General features: G+C 45.8%; 1 long non-coding RNA gene across 2 annotated transcripts; it reads right to left on the reverse strand.

Annotated features, from left to right (window-relative positions):
- Positions 1 to 2,253: 2,253 nt before the first annotated feature.
- LOC141917792 (uncharacterized) lies at positions 2,254 to 8,117 on the reverse strand. Of its 2 annotated transcripts, XR_012621460.1 has the most exons (5): positions 8,041 to 8,117; positions 6,755 to 6,837; positions 6,567 to 6,689; positions 5,337 to 5,923; positions 2,254 to 2,883 (listed from the first exon to the last, which is right to left on the reverse strand). It is a non-coding gene; the product is annotated as an uncharacterized LOC141917792 (long non-coding RNA). The 2 variants fall into 2 exon arrangements; XR_012621459.1 differs by lacking the exons at positions 2,254 to 2,883; positions 5,337 to 5,923 and having other exon boundaries at positions 5,930 to 6,689.
- Between the last annotated feature and the right edge of the window lie 7,692 nt (positions 8,118 to 15,809).

Below are 15,809 nucleotides of genomic sequence, written 5' to 3' on the forward strand. Positions count from 1 at the left end.
AATTTATTACCACCTGTTTACATAGGTTTGTTTTTACTTCTACATCCTACTGACCTTCAGGTTTTGCCTGTTTATTGCTTACATGCTCACCACACTCTTCAGGTGGTGTTTTTTACTGCTGTTTTTCGCACAACACGGTGTTACATAATGCTGCCTCAGTTATCCACAATCATTCTTCTAACCTCAAAGTCAGTTTATATTTTGCTAACTACGAGTTCTTAATTCCCACATCTCCCCCTTCTTTGTTTTGTAGCTTCGTTTCCGTGGTGATCATTGCAATCAGTCTCAGTTTGGCCTTCTGCACTGTGGACGGGAGGCATCATATGCGTCGTAGGATGATAAATCCTGTAAAACAAATCAAACATCCCAGGCCTGCTAAAACCTGCATCTGTAGGTTCAGACCTGAAAATTAATGCCTAGGGTTGAGCCATGATAAACTTTTTGCCCAACTCTCTCATGATGTCATCATGCATTAATTTCAAGGATGCCAATTAAACTCAGATATCAGAGTGAAAAGAGTAGGCTGATTTCACTACCAACAATTAAAGAATATAACTAAGTACTACAAAAATAAGCAGTAAGAAAAATACAGAATAGTACACTTACTTATTACTATATATAATTAAACAAGGCAAATGCACCGAATCATTACTGCGCAATGGGGTGCTAATATCCAGATCCGCAATTGCTGGGGAGCCCTGGTTGCAGTGAGGATTTGGAGTACCTTTCCCTGCAAGTGGGAAGTCCTACGCGATGCATCCATCCGTAGGTGAGGCATCCAAAGTCACAGCAAGCAAGTCCAGCCTCATATATCCAAATCAGCAAGCCAGAATAACTTGCACTTTTCTTTGAGCGGAAACATCTGATTTCATCCTCCTGTTGGGTTCCACCCAGAGCCTGGCCAGTACTCAAGGGGGAAAACCAAGGGAGTTTCTAATGACATCGAATACTTGGGTTCTTAATGTTTAACACTGCTAAACAAAGTAAGTTGGATACACATTCTCACAGTATTTCATCCTTATTAAGAACTACATTTTGTCTAAGCTACATCTTTCACTAGTGACTAGTAAGCCTATATATTTTGTTAATGATCAAATACTAATAATGCTAATGATAATAGAGATTTTACAAATTAGCAAATAATAATAATGGATAATGTTTAGTTATAAGGTTCATCTATAGGTCAACTTGTTTCAGGCCTATTATTCAGGCCTGAAGTGCTAAGGCTTGGACAACAGGCCCAAGCCAGAGTTGACCTATAGATGAATCCTGTATATTTTATAACTGATAACCATTGTGCTAGTAGGTATTGTACTAAGTTATAACAACCCACTTATGCTGGTGTAAAAAGTGCTAAAGTATTGAAATACTGCAGCCTGAACAACAGGCCCCAAGCTGAAGCTGCTAACTTAGCATGTAGTCATTAATAAAATATGTAAACTCACTAGTGAAAGACAAAATATAATCAGTAGAGAGGAGAGAATGTATCCGACTTTCCTTTCGCAGCCTTCTTCAAGGCTGAGAACCTAAGTATTTGGCCTTGTTAGAAACTCCCTTGGTCTCCCCCCCGAGCCCTGGCCAGGCTTCGGGTGGAATCCAACAGGAGAATGAAACCAGAAACTTTCCGCTCAAAACAAAGGTGCCAGCTATTCTGGCTTGTCGATCTCTGGTATATAAGGCTGGGCCCGTTCACAGCGACTTTGGAAGCCTCACCTACGGGTGGACGCACCGCGTAGGATTTCCCACTTGCCGGGACAGGCTCTCCAAATCCTCGCTGTAACCGGGGCTCCCCAGCGTCTGCGGATCTGGATGATGATGATTATATATGCAAGTGGTGATGTATTTCTCTTAATTACTATTCTCTCTCTCTCTCTCGTGTAGTAATGATTTGATGCATTACTCTGTTTGTTGCTTTAAGTGCACTGTTCTGCTTCTTCTTACTGCATGTTCTCTGTATTACGCTGTTACATTACTCGGTTATCACCAGTAAAGTACGCCTACTCTTTTCACTCTGGTGTCCGAGTTTAATTGGTATCCTTAATCAGCAAAACAAGGCCTCAGCACTACAAATTCAGATCTACATCGCAAAGGAAAAATTACTGTAAGCTTATGGCTAGATACATTGTCTGTAGATAGACAACTAAAATATTGAGGGATCTGTGATGATGATCTGATATCGGCCAGTACTATTGCTTCTGTTAGAATTGATGGAGTACAGTTTTAAATAGCAATGAAGTACACAGTGGTGGAAAATTGGCACAGAACCTACAAGTATTTAATCTTATTTGTGCCTCTTTTCCAGCCAACAAAATATACGGATGAGTTGCACAGATGGTCTAAAATACAGGTGCTGTGGTGACTGCACACATGTACCCCTTCCTCCTGTGGACATACACATGGGGGGGCATCTGCATACAATGCTATATTGACAACATTCAAATGATATGACTGATTCTCTGTGTCTCGAGGAGGAAGCCAAGCTCCTCCAGTCCCTTGTGTGTTGTTATTGCTACTGGTACATCGGGATCCCACCGCTGCCACCGTGTCTTCTGCTTTCTGTTGTCGTTGTTTTAGACTTCCTCAAGTGATAGCTGCAGTCACCAAGTTCCTAGGGGAACGTAGCCTGCGTGTCGATTCCTGCATCATCAGTTGAGGGGTCTGTGGCATCGGGTTGGAGGGTTGCTCCTTCCAGCTCATGATATGGCTTGACTTTCCTTGCTGGTATCCACCGAGGACCCGTGGGTGATAAAACACAAGCATACCCCCTCCCTCATACCAGCAGATCTACCGGCCCTCTCCAGGTTGGGTCTCCTTCGGGATCCTTATACAAGACCCGTGGTTTAATTGTAGAGTCTGTTGTGGTGCTAAAATGACGTTCCGCTGCTGTCAAGGCAAAAGGATTTCTGTTTAAAATATTAAGAATCTATAAAGCCATTGCCAGTTGATTATGTGGTGTGTCCAGAGAATTCCTCCTTTGTTTTAAAATCAAGGCCTTTAGTGTACTGACCATCAGAAAGATTTAAAGTTAGTCCTTTTAGAATGTCTATACTATTATATATTCAGGAACGGGGGGAATCATGACTGAATACAATCGTCTTGGGAGGTTTCCTATTTTCATTTCTATTTGTGTTTGTACAGCTTCAATTTGTTTTCCTTCCAAACCTGTGATAATTACAGGTTGTCCTTTAAATTTCCTGGGATTCCCATATATTAAGGAGGCCTCCGCTCTAGCATCAATCAGGGCATTTACTGTTTGTGGGGACCATAATATTGATTCCCCTCTCTTGCCTCCTGCAAAGGGTACAAGTCAGAAAATGCTGCCCAATCCTCTTTCACCTCCGGAACCGTTGATCCACCCACGGGGGCCCTCCGTGAGCAGACAGAGGGTCCCGTTGAGGTTCAAGAAGAGGCGCTGTAGGCTGAGTTGTCCCTGGATCTTTAGTTTTAGAACTCTGCACTCTCTTGCTAGTTTTATTCAGCTCTCTCTGTGTATATATTCGCCACAGCTCGTCAGTTGGAACACCATCAATTTTTTTCATGAGACATGCTGTCTTTTAACAAAGCTGTAAACATTTCCTTACGAGAACTCCTGTTTTCACTGCTTTTAGGGCTGTCTCTAGTGTCTCGATTCCCTGCACTCCCTCGGGGGCCCCACTCTCCAAGGTCACCCAGCTTCTGTATTTTTTCGATCACATTACAAAGGGGATTTTCTGTCTTATTAATCACAGGAGCATGATTACATTTTTATATACCGGTGGGGCAGCCTTAATCAGTTTATTTCTCATGGTGACAGACAAAGGATGCTGCATCATAATGTCAGCATCTTCTATAAAAACTGCCGCTTTTAGTGTTTGGGGGAGGCAGGGCGGGCGGGTGCGGGCCGGGGGTGTGGTGCCGGGCTTGGCCAGACTACCGATAAGGCTGCGGCAAAGAGCTGCGCTTTGTGGCCCTTGGTACCTACATGTTATCAAGCTTTCAGACATTTGCCAAGCTCCTGGGGTTTTCCCCTGAGTGGTGTAAGCACTGCTTGACAGTCAGTATTAGCACTGTCATATGCCAGTTGTAATATTAGAGCTTTGGCTGCCTCAGGGTTATCTACCTGTTGAGAGATCGCCGCCTGTAAATGATCTATAAATTGCCAATATGACTCCTGAGAGCCTTGTCGGATGGTTGCAAAGGAACCCATTCTGCGTTCCCCATCAGGTACCTTTTTCCATGTTAGTAAAGCAGCTTGGGAGGTCTGGGTAAACAAGCGCTGATCTTGCTGGGCTTGAACAAGGGGGTCTTTATACTGCCCTTTGCCGACCAGCATGTCATAGCCTATTGGTGTACTGTCAGCCAAATTTTTCATGGATTGCACTGTACAGATCTCTGAAAACACAGTTTTCCAGATAGAATACTGTGCTGGTGTTAATACCACTTTTATAAGAGCCATCCAATCCCATGGGACCAAGTGATATCCATGAGCAATTGCCTCCAGTATACCTCTTGTAAATGAGTTTTGAAGCCCGTTCTCATTAATGCTTTTACGTAGTTCTTTAAAAATCTGGTATGGCAGGGGCTCATGCTGTGGCTGGTGGTTGGGTGTTAAGATTGCTGGAAGCGCCACAGGATCTCCATTGCTCAGTGCCTCCTTAAGACATGTCTCTAGCCTAGATTCTTTTCCCTGAATCTCTACCGGGAATGCCTCCAGTGGGGGAGGTGGAAAATCAGAAGGTACAGATTGTAATTCCTCATCTTTAACATTTTCATCTCCACTTGCTTCTGCTGGGGGGGGGTAGTAGGAGTTAGTTCTTTCTCCTGTTGGGATGAGGTACTTACAGGTTCTGGTATTTTTCCTGTCAGTGGTTGTAAAGCCATGTAAATCACTCGCCATGTAAGGAAGACAGAGGTTGGCAATGTACTCCCCAGGTCTTCATTAGTTTAAAACTCCTGTCTGACCTTCCACCATAATGCTAAATCAAAAGTTCCGTTGACTGGGAACCATGTACAATATTTAAAGATACAGCGCAGTAACTCATGCAGTTGGTCATCTGTTACTGAATATTGGGCAGTGTTCAATAACTGCTTTAAAACTTGTATATAGTGCTTTTGTTCCTTAGAAAACGAGAAAGAAAGAAAAACCCCTTATGATTTAAGAGAAAGAGAAGAAAAACCATATGCTAGCAGCTTCCCACAGCCAGGCACTGCTGCCTGGCACCCACCAGATAAGAGAAAGAAACCAGCAGCTTCCCACAGCCAGGCGCTGCTGTCCAGCAGTTAAAGAAAAAAACCCCTTCTGTACTTTCGTATGTCAGCAGCTTTTCCAAAGCTGGGCGCTGCAGTCTGGTACTTACCAGTGGAATGAATATTGAAGTCTGGACGCCACTTTCCTCCTTCTCATACGAGCACGCCGCTGTCTTCTTCAATTTTCCGTACAGCTCACACAGGGCACCATTTGTCAGTCTCGGTCTATCCGGGACCGGGGCGACGCTCAGAAGAAAGACAAACTCACACCAGTTTGTTGAAGTGGGGGCATTGCCAAGAGCAAATGCCGCTGCACTATGTGCAAGCTCCCAATTTATTACCACCTGTTTACATAGGTTCGTTTTTACTTTTACATCCTACTTGTTATAAGTAGATTTCTCAAACTGATGTGAGTCAGAGCCAATCAAAATTTCAATTGTTTACTTAGCAAGCGGCAACAAGCAAAACAGCGCTGGGCGGCCGGGGAGTCCCTGCTCCACCAACGGCGCGCACTCACTTCCCGAGAGTCCGTCTTTTTTATATCCTCCGCCTTCTGGTATCGGGTCTCTCTGAGAGGTGTACCCTGCGTCTGTGCACTTTGCAGCTAGGGGGTCGCTCCATCCGGGTCTTCCTCACGTCACCAACTCCTTGTATTTCCTGCTTTCCTGAGAGTGGCTCACAAAGCTTTTGTTTATATCTTACAGAGTACAGACATTACCCCTTTGTCCTTCTTCCCTTTGTCTTTCTCCCCTTTGTCCTTCTTCCCTTCTCCCTCTTTTCAGTCTTTTGCACAATAGGAGTCCTTGCTTCAGCATTTCAACTTAGATAAGCACTTGCAGTCAGTTAGTCGTTACACAGTGTAATAGTTAAGATTAAGTTTAGGCCTACATAGTTTATGGAATAACATGTCACAAGCTCCCAGTTTCTTTAATGGAATTTGATGAACAAACAGTTTACTGTCTATCACACTACTGACCTTCAGGTTTTGCCTGTTTATTGCTCACATGCTCACCACACTCTTCAGATGGTGTTTTTTACTGCTGTTTTTCACACAACATGGTGTTACATAATGCTGCCCCAGTTTCCCACAATCATTCTTCTAACCTCAAGGTCAGTTTACATTTTGCTAACCACCCATTCTTAATTCCCACAAAAGACACATAAGTAAAATTTGCCAAGAGGCTCAGATAAAGTGGCTGGATGCTTTACCCTTAGCTTTGCTACAAATATGCATCCAGCCCAGAACTAAAGAAAAGGTTAGTCCTTTTCAAATCATATATGGTAAACTTTATCAGGTAACCGAGACAGGAGTTAATCTTGAAATCATAGGGAAACATTACCTGAAAGAGTATGTTATCTCTCTAGGAAAGGTTCTGTCCTCTCTCCACAGGTATGTCACTGGGAGCACGCTGCTATCCTTGGACATGCCTGTGCATCCATACCAACCTGGAGACTGGGTGTATCTGAGGATGTGGTCAGATGAACCATTGAAGGAAAAGTGGAAAGGACCCTTCCAGATTTTACTCACCACCTACACAGCTGTCAAGCTCAAAGGAGTCACTCCGTGGATACATCACAGCAGGATCAAGCCAGCCACATCACCAGAATGGACTGTAAAACAAGAAGGACATTTATGCTTAAAATTAACTTGGGAATCATGACATTCTGGGTTATATCTCTTGCGGTGATGTTAGGAAGTGCAGAAGTTGATAGACGGAGGCGCCAATGCATATTTAGATGAAAACCTAATTCTAACTTTAATACAAGGGTTTGGTAGAATGCATAATCTTACCAGTGTTACAGCATGTATCCCAATTCCTCATTCAGCTAGTCAGCCTATCCCATGGGGTATTATACCAATAAATTCATCTTTATTAGAGGAATATGATAACATCACAAAAGCCTTTAAACGAGCTAGTGCTTCCTATTATTTAGATGGAGAATGTAACTGTTGACAGAGAATAGGTCACATATTGAAAGACCCTCTTACAAATAATGCCATTAACATAACTATTGAACCTGCAGTAAAAGGAAAATGTAAGAATTAAAAGACACACTGAAACAGAAAAAGACTTTGATACTTGGACAGGGCCTTCCACTGCGGTACAACTTGAATGGGGATTCCAAAGTTTCCTATTACCAGGACTAATGGCTTTAGAAAATCGAATACTGATAGAAAATTTGACTTGGCAAGTGGAAACTTTATCAAGAGCCACTCAAAAAGGATTCCAAATTATTAATAAACAGGTCCAAGCTAATACTAAAATTACTTTACAAAATAGGCTAGCCTTAGACTTGCTATTAGTTAAAGAACAAGGGGTGTGTGGATATCTTAAATTAGACAAAGAACACTGCTGTATCCACATCCCAAACATCACCTATAGCCTGCAAGAATAGCTAGATAAAATGAGAAAAGTAGCAGAAGACAGCAGAGTGATCAGGGATGCAGCGGAAAATAATTGGCTCAACAAAATCCTCCAAGGGTTAGGCGGATGGTCTCTAAAAGGATGATTAGCCACCCTATTGGAAGGAATAATTAGTGTAGTTATAATTATAGCTGTTATAGGAATCTGCATAGGTTGTACTAAAAATCATTGAGAAAAATATGTGTGGAGGTTTGAACTCAGCCGGCAGCCAGACGCCACATGGCCAGCCGTTCACCTCCCCCTCCCCGCTCTGGTAAGATAGGGGAGGAACAAAAGAAGAGAATTCATGGGCTGAGTAAAAAGAAAGAATTTACTAAATATAACAAGAGAACAACAGTAACAATAGTGAGTTCAAAAAGAAAAAGGGTAAAATGCAACAGTGGCTTACCAAACGCGGCAACCGCCCCCCACAGCAACAATAGTGCCCAACGAACAGACGGCTCCAGAGAGAGACCCTGAGAGCGAGCCCGCCCACCTGGGCATGACATCACATGGTATGAAATACTCCAATGAAAATTAACTCCATCCTGGTCGAAACCAGGACAATATGGAAATAGTAAGAAAATCTAACTACTTCCAAAGGGGGGATTGATACCAAAGACTTAAAAAATTTAGTTAATATACCAGTAAAAGGCCCCTTTGTATAAACTTCATACAGACAAGATAAGCAAGCCTACGTGCCAAAGAGCGACCCTTCCCCAATTCAGTACACTTTGTACAGACAAGTCTGCGTGCGTGGAGGCAGTCTCGCAATGCATGTATTAGATTTCCTGGAAATAGGCAGGTACTTAACATGTGCATTAGATTCCCTGGAAATAAGTGGGTACTTCTTAGGAATTATATAAATATTCATTTTTTAAATGTATATAATGAGTTTGCTTTTTTCCCTGGTGTGCATGTTACGAGGAGAAATCCCCCATGCACCCAGCACTGCAATAAACCAATGTCAGCTTTCTAAACTATCATTTGGTTTGGAGAGTTTTCTTGGTTACAGTTTTTGGTAACAGGCTCATATGTCCAGGTACCAGCAACTAGGGAGACTGGGATCCAGGGGAAGTTACTGGGCAGACTGAGTGTCTGAGACCAGTTGCTGGAGTGACCAACCTTGAACACATGTGTATATATATATATATTCTCAGTAGCAGACTTCCATCCTGCTCAGCCAGAGAGGGGATCAGGATAAGGTTGTTGGTGCTGTCTGTTCACATGAATGCTCTGAGTGTCTGTCTGTGATCTGTGTGGCTGGCCATGTATATGCGTATATACATATATACGTATATATGTAGTGTGTATGCATGTTGCATGTGCATGTGCCTGAAACAAAGAGCTTCACTCAACAGTCAGAATTGAGTATAACTGTTAAGCAGGTATTCTTTATTCGCAGCGCTGGGCAGCACTGGGGATCGCTCCACCACAAGTGCCACACTTACTAACAAAACTCTCTGGCTAATATACACAAAAAGCATACATATGCATCAGATTTCTTAGAAAAGGCAGTCTTATGCTAATGGGTTCTCAGAATTCATTTACATAGTCTGAGCATGCGTAGTAAAAATAGAGTGAGGGTCCTCTCCCCTCCTTAGGGGTCCACACAGCCTTTCTCACACTGTCCCTTAGTGAACTTTAGGTTTCCTGTGTCCATATATGGTCATAGAGTGACCTCATCCGTCCTTCACTCCTGTTTGTTCCAAGGAGGTTAGTTTAGACCAGCTTTATTCACTTATCCTGACACTGGCGTCTTCTTAGGCACTTGTTTTTTAGGTTCCTGCTATTAGGGATGTACTCGGGGAGTTTTTCAGACTGTCCAAGGTCTGTCTTATCTTTACTAGGCAAGGAGTTACAGGTTTCAAAGCATTTTACAAGTGGGTAATGACTACAGAGGGTAGTTAGGAAAAAGTATAAATGAAATTACATACATTGCAGTAAAATACGGGAAAAATAAAAGTTAATAAAACACAAGTGATGTGTAACATTAAAACTAAATGTCCTACTTTACAGGTCCCTGTACATTAGCAATTTCAAATATACTTGCAGCAACTTCCCTTCACTCCTGCTGGTGTTGTCCCTCAAACGGGGTTCGTTACCCAGTGTGCAAAAGCCGATCTCACACACAGAGCCGAGATATCAGTTTATTCCATAGTTGCGCAAAGATGGGTGCTAGGTGGTAATTCCACAAAGCTAGCACGCTATACAAAGGAACTACAGCCTATTTATCCTATTACATGATTAGTAAAAACCTATCTAAGTTTACACTCGTTCGTCCGTAATTACCATTCCACTTGCTGTTGATTAGTTATATTTAAATTAGCCTCACTTGCTGTGTAAATTAGTACACATGTTCCTTGCAGGTGTGAGGGGGCAAGATTTTTTTGGTCTTGAATTGAGTCAGTGGTCGCAATCTCCCCCCTGCCGCCTTTACTTCTCCCCCAGTTTTCACAGATTTTTGCTGACTTCATGCTTCTTGGGCAATTATCCAGCCTCTGGCACCTTCTGGGGCAGGATGCTCACCTCTTATCAGTCTTCTATCTCCTCCCCAATGGTAAAGGCATTAGCAACGCCTGGATCATATCAGGCTTAAACAATAGAGCCAGTGATTAGTGGTCCTTTTGCTTGATGAGAAACATTTGTACGGGCTGTAAGACTACACTGGGAATATATCTCCAGCCTCCCTACTGGTTGTATATGGGGACACTGAGTGGCAGCAGCCTCACCTCTCTCAGGCTGTTGGATCCAGCATGATATATTTTCTACTAATACTTAGCTGACCTGTGTGTCTCTACTGGTGCAATTATTCTAAATTTAGCATCATACATTTCTTCTGGTGCTTCACAGAAAATTTAGAGATTGTTTTTAACCAGTACTTGTTTATCACTACCCTCCCTCATCTGATTTTTCAAGCTGGAATTCTCACATAAGTATCTGGATTCCTCCTTAAATTGGATAGAAGAAGTACTACTGAAGTCAAGATACTGAGAGATTAGTAAATCATCAAAGAGAAATTATTAAGATGATAAATAATTTTTGAGAGTTAAAATACTAAAGACCCTATCTTAATCTTGTATCTGGAATGCAATTGACAGGAGCTCTTGGCCAGTGAAGTAGGTCTGAGTTCTGTCATCACATCAGCAGGTACCTGCCATTACCTGCCAAGCAAGAAAGAAATGTGTCTGTGTGTGGAGTTGTGGTGGTTTAGTCCCTGCCGGGGTCTGAGACCACGCGGCTGCTGCCCCTCCCCCACAAAGGGAGTGAAATACAAAGCCCCGGGCTCAGATAAGGAGAGGTTTAATACAACAGTGCAACAGCAACACAACAAACAACAACAATAACAATAAGAATAACAGTAATAACAATGAACAGAGCAAAATATCTACCAATACAGCAGTGAGAACAGAGCAAATCCCACAGTACACGCGGTAACCGACTGTCCTGCTTCAGCGCCAGGATGTGACGTCCCATGGTATGTGAATAACCCGGCTAGAGCTCCCCCCCACTGCTGGGGAAATTTAACCCTATCCTGGTTAAACCAGGACATAATCCACCCCTTTAGTCTATACCATGTGCGTCACATCCAGTTGCCATTTAGCAATTAGCATTAACAAAGAAAAATTAACAAAAGCACAGTATAATTCACGGTGTGTTTTCACCCACAATCAAGTCCCCTTGTGGTACGCATCGGACCTCTCCATCCTTCTGCATCACCCACCGGGTGCACCCAGGTCCTTGAGCAAAAACAATCCCGTGGATGGGTTTGCCTTTGCCCGGCGCAGGACTAACCCAGACCATTTTTCCCAGCAGATCCCTCATGCGCACAGGGACTTTATCCCCGTCCACAACACGTGGAAGTTTTGACTGAGCCGGGCCAGCTCGATTGGCAGATCCTCTTGTGTTCACTAACCAAGTGGCCTTTGTCAGATGTGTGTCCCAGTGTTTGAAGGTTCCACCCCCCATTGCTCTCAATGTAGTTTTTAACAGTCCATTGTAGCGCTCGATCTTCCCGGAGGCTGGTGCGTGGTACGGGATGTGGTAGACCCACTCGATGCCGTGTTCTTCTGCCCAGGCATCTATGAGGTTATTTCGGAAGTGAGTTCCATTGTCCGACTCAATCCTCTCTGGGGTGCCGTGTCGCCACAGGACTCGCTCTTCAAGGCCCAGGATGGTGTTCCGGGCGGTGGCGTGGGACACTGGATAAGTTTCGAGCCATCCCGTGGTTGCTTCCACCATTCTGAGCACGTGGCGCTTGCCTTGGCAGGTCTGTGGCAGTGTGATGTAGTCGATCTGCCAGGCCTCTCCATACTTATACTTCATCCATTGATCTTCATTCCGCTGGGGCTTCACCCGTTTGGCTTGTTTGATTGCAGCACACATCTCACATCCGTGGATGATCTCTGCGATGGTGTCAATGGTGAGGTCCACCCCTCGATCTCGAGCCCACCTGTATGTTGCATCTCTGCCTTGGTGACCCGAGGTCTCATGGGCCCACCAGGCTATGAACAGTTCACCTTTATGCTGCCAGTCCAAGTCCACCTGAGCCACTTCGATCTTAGCAGCCTGGTCCGCCTGCTGGTTGTGTTGATGTTCATCAGTGGCCCGACTCTTGGGTATATGGGCGTCCACATGGCTCACCTTCACAACGAGGTTCTCCACCAGGGCTGCAATATCCTGCCACACTTCAGCGGCCCAGACGGATCTGTCCTTGCGTTGCCAGTTGTTCTGTTTCCATTGCTGCAACCACATCCACAGGGCACTTGCCACCACCCATGAGTCAGTGTAGAGATAGAGCCTCGGCCACTTTTTTCGCTCAGCAATCTCCAAAGCCAATTGGATGGCTTTCACCTCTGCAAACTGGCTCGATTCATCTTGTCCCTCAACAGCTTCAGTGGTTTCTCGTGTGGGATGCCACACTGCAGCCTTCCATCGTCGATGTTTTCCCACAATGCGACAAGACCCATCAGTGAACAGGGCATATCGCTTCTCCTCCTCTGGCAGCTCGTTATATGGTGGGGCCTCCTCAGCACATTTCACCTCTTGTTCTGGTGACATCCCAGAATCTTTGCTCTCTGGCCAGTTTATGATCATTTCCACCAATCCTGGGCGAGGTTCCCTATTCGAGCCTGTTGTGTTATCAACGCAACGCATTTACTCCACGTGGCATCTGTTGCATGATGTGTGGAGGGAGCCTTTCCTTTGAACATCCATCCCAGCACCGGCAGTCGGGGTGCCAGGAGGGCCTGTGTCTCAGTGCCGACCAGTTCTGAGGCAGCTCGAATTCCTTCGTACGCTGCCAGTATCTCCTTCTCAGTCAGGGTATAGTTAGCTTCAGAGCCTTTGTATCCCCGGCTCCAAAAGCCTAGAGGTCGGCCTCGGGATTCCCCATCTGCTCTCTGCCAAAGGCTCCAGGAAGGGCCATTCTCCCCGGCTGCGGTGTAGAGCACGTTCTTAATCTCTTGCCCTGCCCGGACTGGCCCGAGGGCCACTGCCTGGGTAGTCTCCTGCTTAATTTGTTCAAAGGCTTGTTGTTGCTCTGGGCCCCATTTAAAATCGTTCTTCTTGCAGGTTACGTGGTAGAGAGGGCTCACAATCAGGCTGTAGTTTGGGATGTGCATCCTCCAGAACCCCACAGCACCCAGGAAGGACTGAGTCTCCTTTTTGGTGGTTGGTGGGGCCATGGCTGTTATCTTGTTTATCACCTCCATTGGGATGTGGCAACGCCCATCTTGCCATTTTATTCCTAGGAACTGAATCTCCCTTCCAGGCCCCTTAACTTTCTGTCGCTTGATGGCAAAACCAGCCTTCAGGAGGATTTCAATTATCTTCTTTCCTTTCTCAAAGACTTCCTCAGCTGTGTCCCCCCATACAATGATATCATCAATGAACTGCAGGTGTTCCGGAGCCCCACGTTTCTCCAGTGCAGTATGGACCAGTCTATAGCAAATGGTGGAGCTGTGTTTCCACCCCTGGGGCAATCAATTCCAGATGTACTGGATACCCCTCCAAGAGAATGCAAACTGTGGCCTGCACTCTGGTGCTATTGGGATGGAGAAGAACGCGTTAGCGATGTCAGTTGTGGCGTACCACTTGGCTGCCTTCGACTCCAGCTCATACTGGATCTCTAGCATGTCCGGCACTGCAGCACTCATCGCTGGCGTAACTTCATTCAGGCCACGGTAGTCCACGGTTAGTCTCCATTCGCCATTAGTCTTTCTCACTGGCCATATAGGGCTGTTGAAAGGTGAATGAGTCTTGCTGATCACCTTCTGGCTTTCTAGTCGATGGATCAGCTGATGGATGGGTACCAGGGAATCTCGGTTAGTGCGGTACTGCCGCCGGTGCACCGTCTTGGTGGCAATTGGCACTCGCTGCTCTTCAGCCTCAAGCAACCCCACCACCGTGGGATCCTCTGAGAGGCCGGGTAAGGTGGACAATTGCTCAACCTCCTCCAGGGCAGCTATACCAAAGGCCCACCAGTACCCTTTTGGGTCTTTAAAGTACCCTCTCCTGAGGTAGTCTATACCTAGGATGCACGGGGCATCTGGGCCAGTCACAATGGGGTGCTTATGCCAGTCCTTCCCAGTTAAGCTTACTTCAGCCTCTAATAGGGTCAGCTGTTGGGATCCCCCTGTCACTCTGGAGATGCAGATGGGTTCAACCCCACTGTGGCTTGATGGCATCAGGGTGCACTGTGCGCCAGTGTCTACCAAGGCCTTATATTTTTGTGGGTCTGATGTGCCAGGCCATCGGATCCACACCTTCCAGTAAATCCGATTATACCTTTCCTCCACCTGGCTGGAGGCAGGGCCCCTCTAATCCTGCTCACCATCACTCACTTGATCTAAGAGTGACTCCTGCAAGAATGACTCACAGGTCCCCTCAAGAGGGTCAAGCATACTGTTGGCCATTCTATTCGGTCTGGGGGATTTCTGACTAGACACTGGAGCTGCATCTCTCTTGGAAGACTCCCCTTTCATGGTGGTCTTCCCTTTCAGTTGCTGTACTCGTGCAGCTAGGGCGGAAGTGGGCTGTCCATGCCACCTTCTCATGTTTTCCCCATGGCCGTGGAGGAAGAACCACAGGGTGCCCCGTGGTGTGTACCTTCCACTGCCCTTCTCTTGGGTGGGGAAGCGCCTGCTTCTAATGGCTGAGACATCCGCCCGTGCAGGTGGAACACAGGACATGTCCTCTTCCACTTTCTGGAGCCTCTGAGACAGTTCCTCTACAGCTGAAACCAAAGCATGTTGGGAGGAAGGGAGACTTCCCTCATATTGCCAGAGCTGGCCAATCACTTCATCCACTTTCTGAGTCTGGGTGTATCACTACCAGGACACTACTGCTACTGCTTTGGAATGTCCCTCTGGTCCACTTTGCAGGAACTTCCGCCACATCGACTGTGTGCAAGGGGCCTGATCTGGATCCATTGGTGACTGTTCATCATTCAGATCACCATAGATAATGTCAAACACAGCCATTTCCCTGAGGTTTTCAATGCCTTTCTCCATGTCGGTCCACAGAACATAGAACATCATCCTTGTAGGGGTACCTCTCCCTCACAGCGAGCAGGAGTCGCCTCCAAAGGCTGAGGGTTTGAGTCTGTTTCCCTATTGCCTTGTCAATACCAGCCTGCTTGGCTAAAGGTCCCAGCTGCTTGGCCTCTCTCCCCTCCAATTCCAAACCAGCAGCTCCACTATCCCAGCATCGGAGCAGCCACATGCAAATTTGCTCGCCTGGAAGACGGCCAAAATCCTTCCGCATATCTCGCAACTCACTCAGGGATAGAGATCGGATGGTTACCTCTGGCTCTTCCTCCTGCTCTCATGATGGGCCTGGTTCATTATCACCCTGTGCACTGCGAGGGGATTTCTGGTATATTTGGTTTTCCGTATCGGAGCGACTGATATTGGTACTGCTTGTCCCTGTGGCCCAGCTGCTGTGGTGGTGGAGGCGACTGGTACTGGCACTGCCTGTCCCCCTGGCCCAGTTGCTGTACCAGTAGGTTCACTTTCAGATTCTGCAGCCCCTTCTCTCCCTTGAGGGCAATGAACTGTGTTAAAGATGACACAGTAGACATGGGCAAGCCCCCAGCACATCGCAAGGATTTGTGTTTCCTGGGGTTTGTCAGATTGGCAGCACACCTTTTCCAAATGCTCCACCAGTTTATCAGGA

The sequence above is a fragment of the Strix aluco genome, chromosome W (assembly GCF_031877795.1).
Source record: "Strix aluco isolate bStrAlu1 chromosome W, bStrAlu1.hap1, whole genome shotgun sequence".
Taxonomy (NCBI): Eukaryota; Metazoa; Chordata; class Aves; order Strigiformes; family Strigidae; genus Strix; species Strix aluco.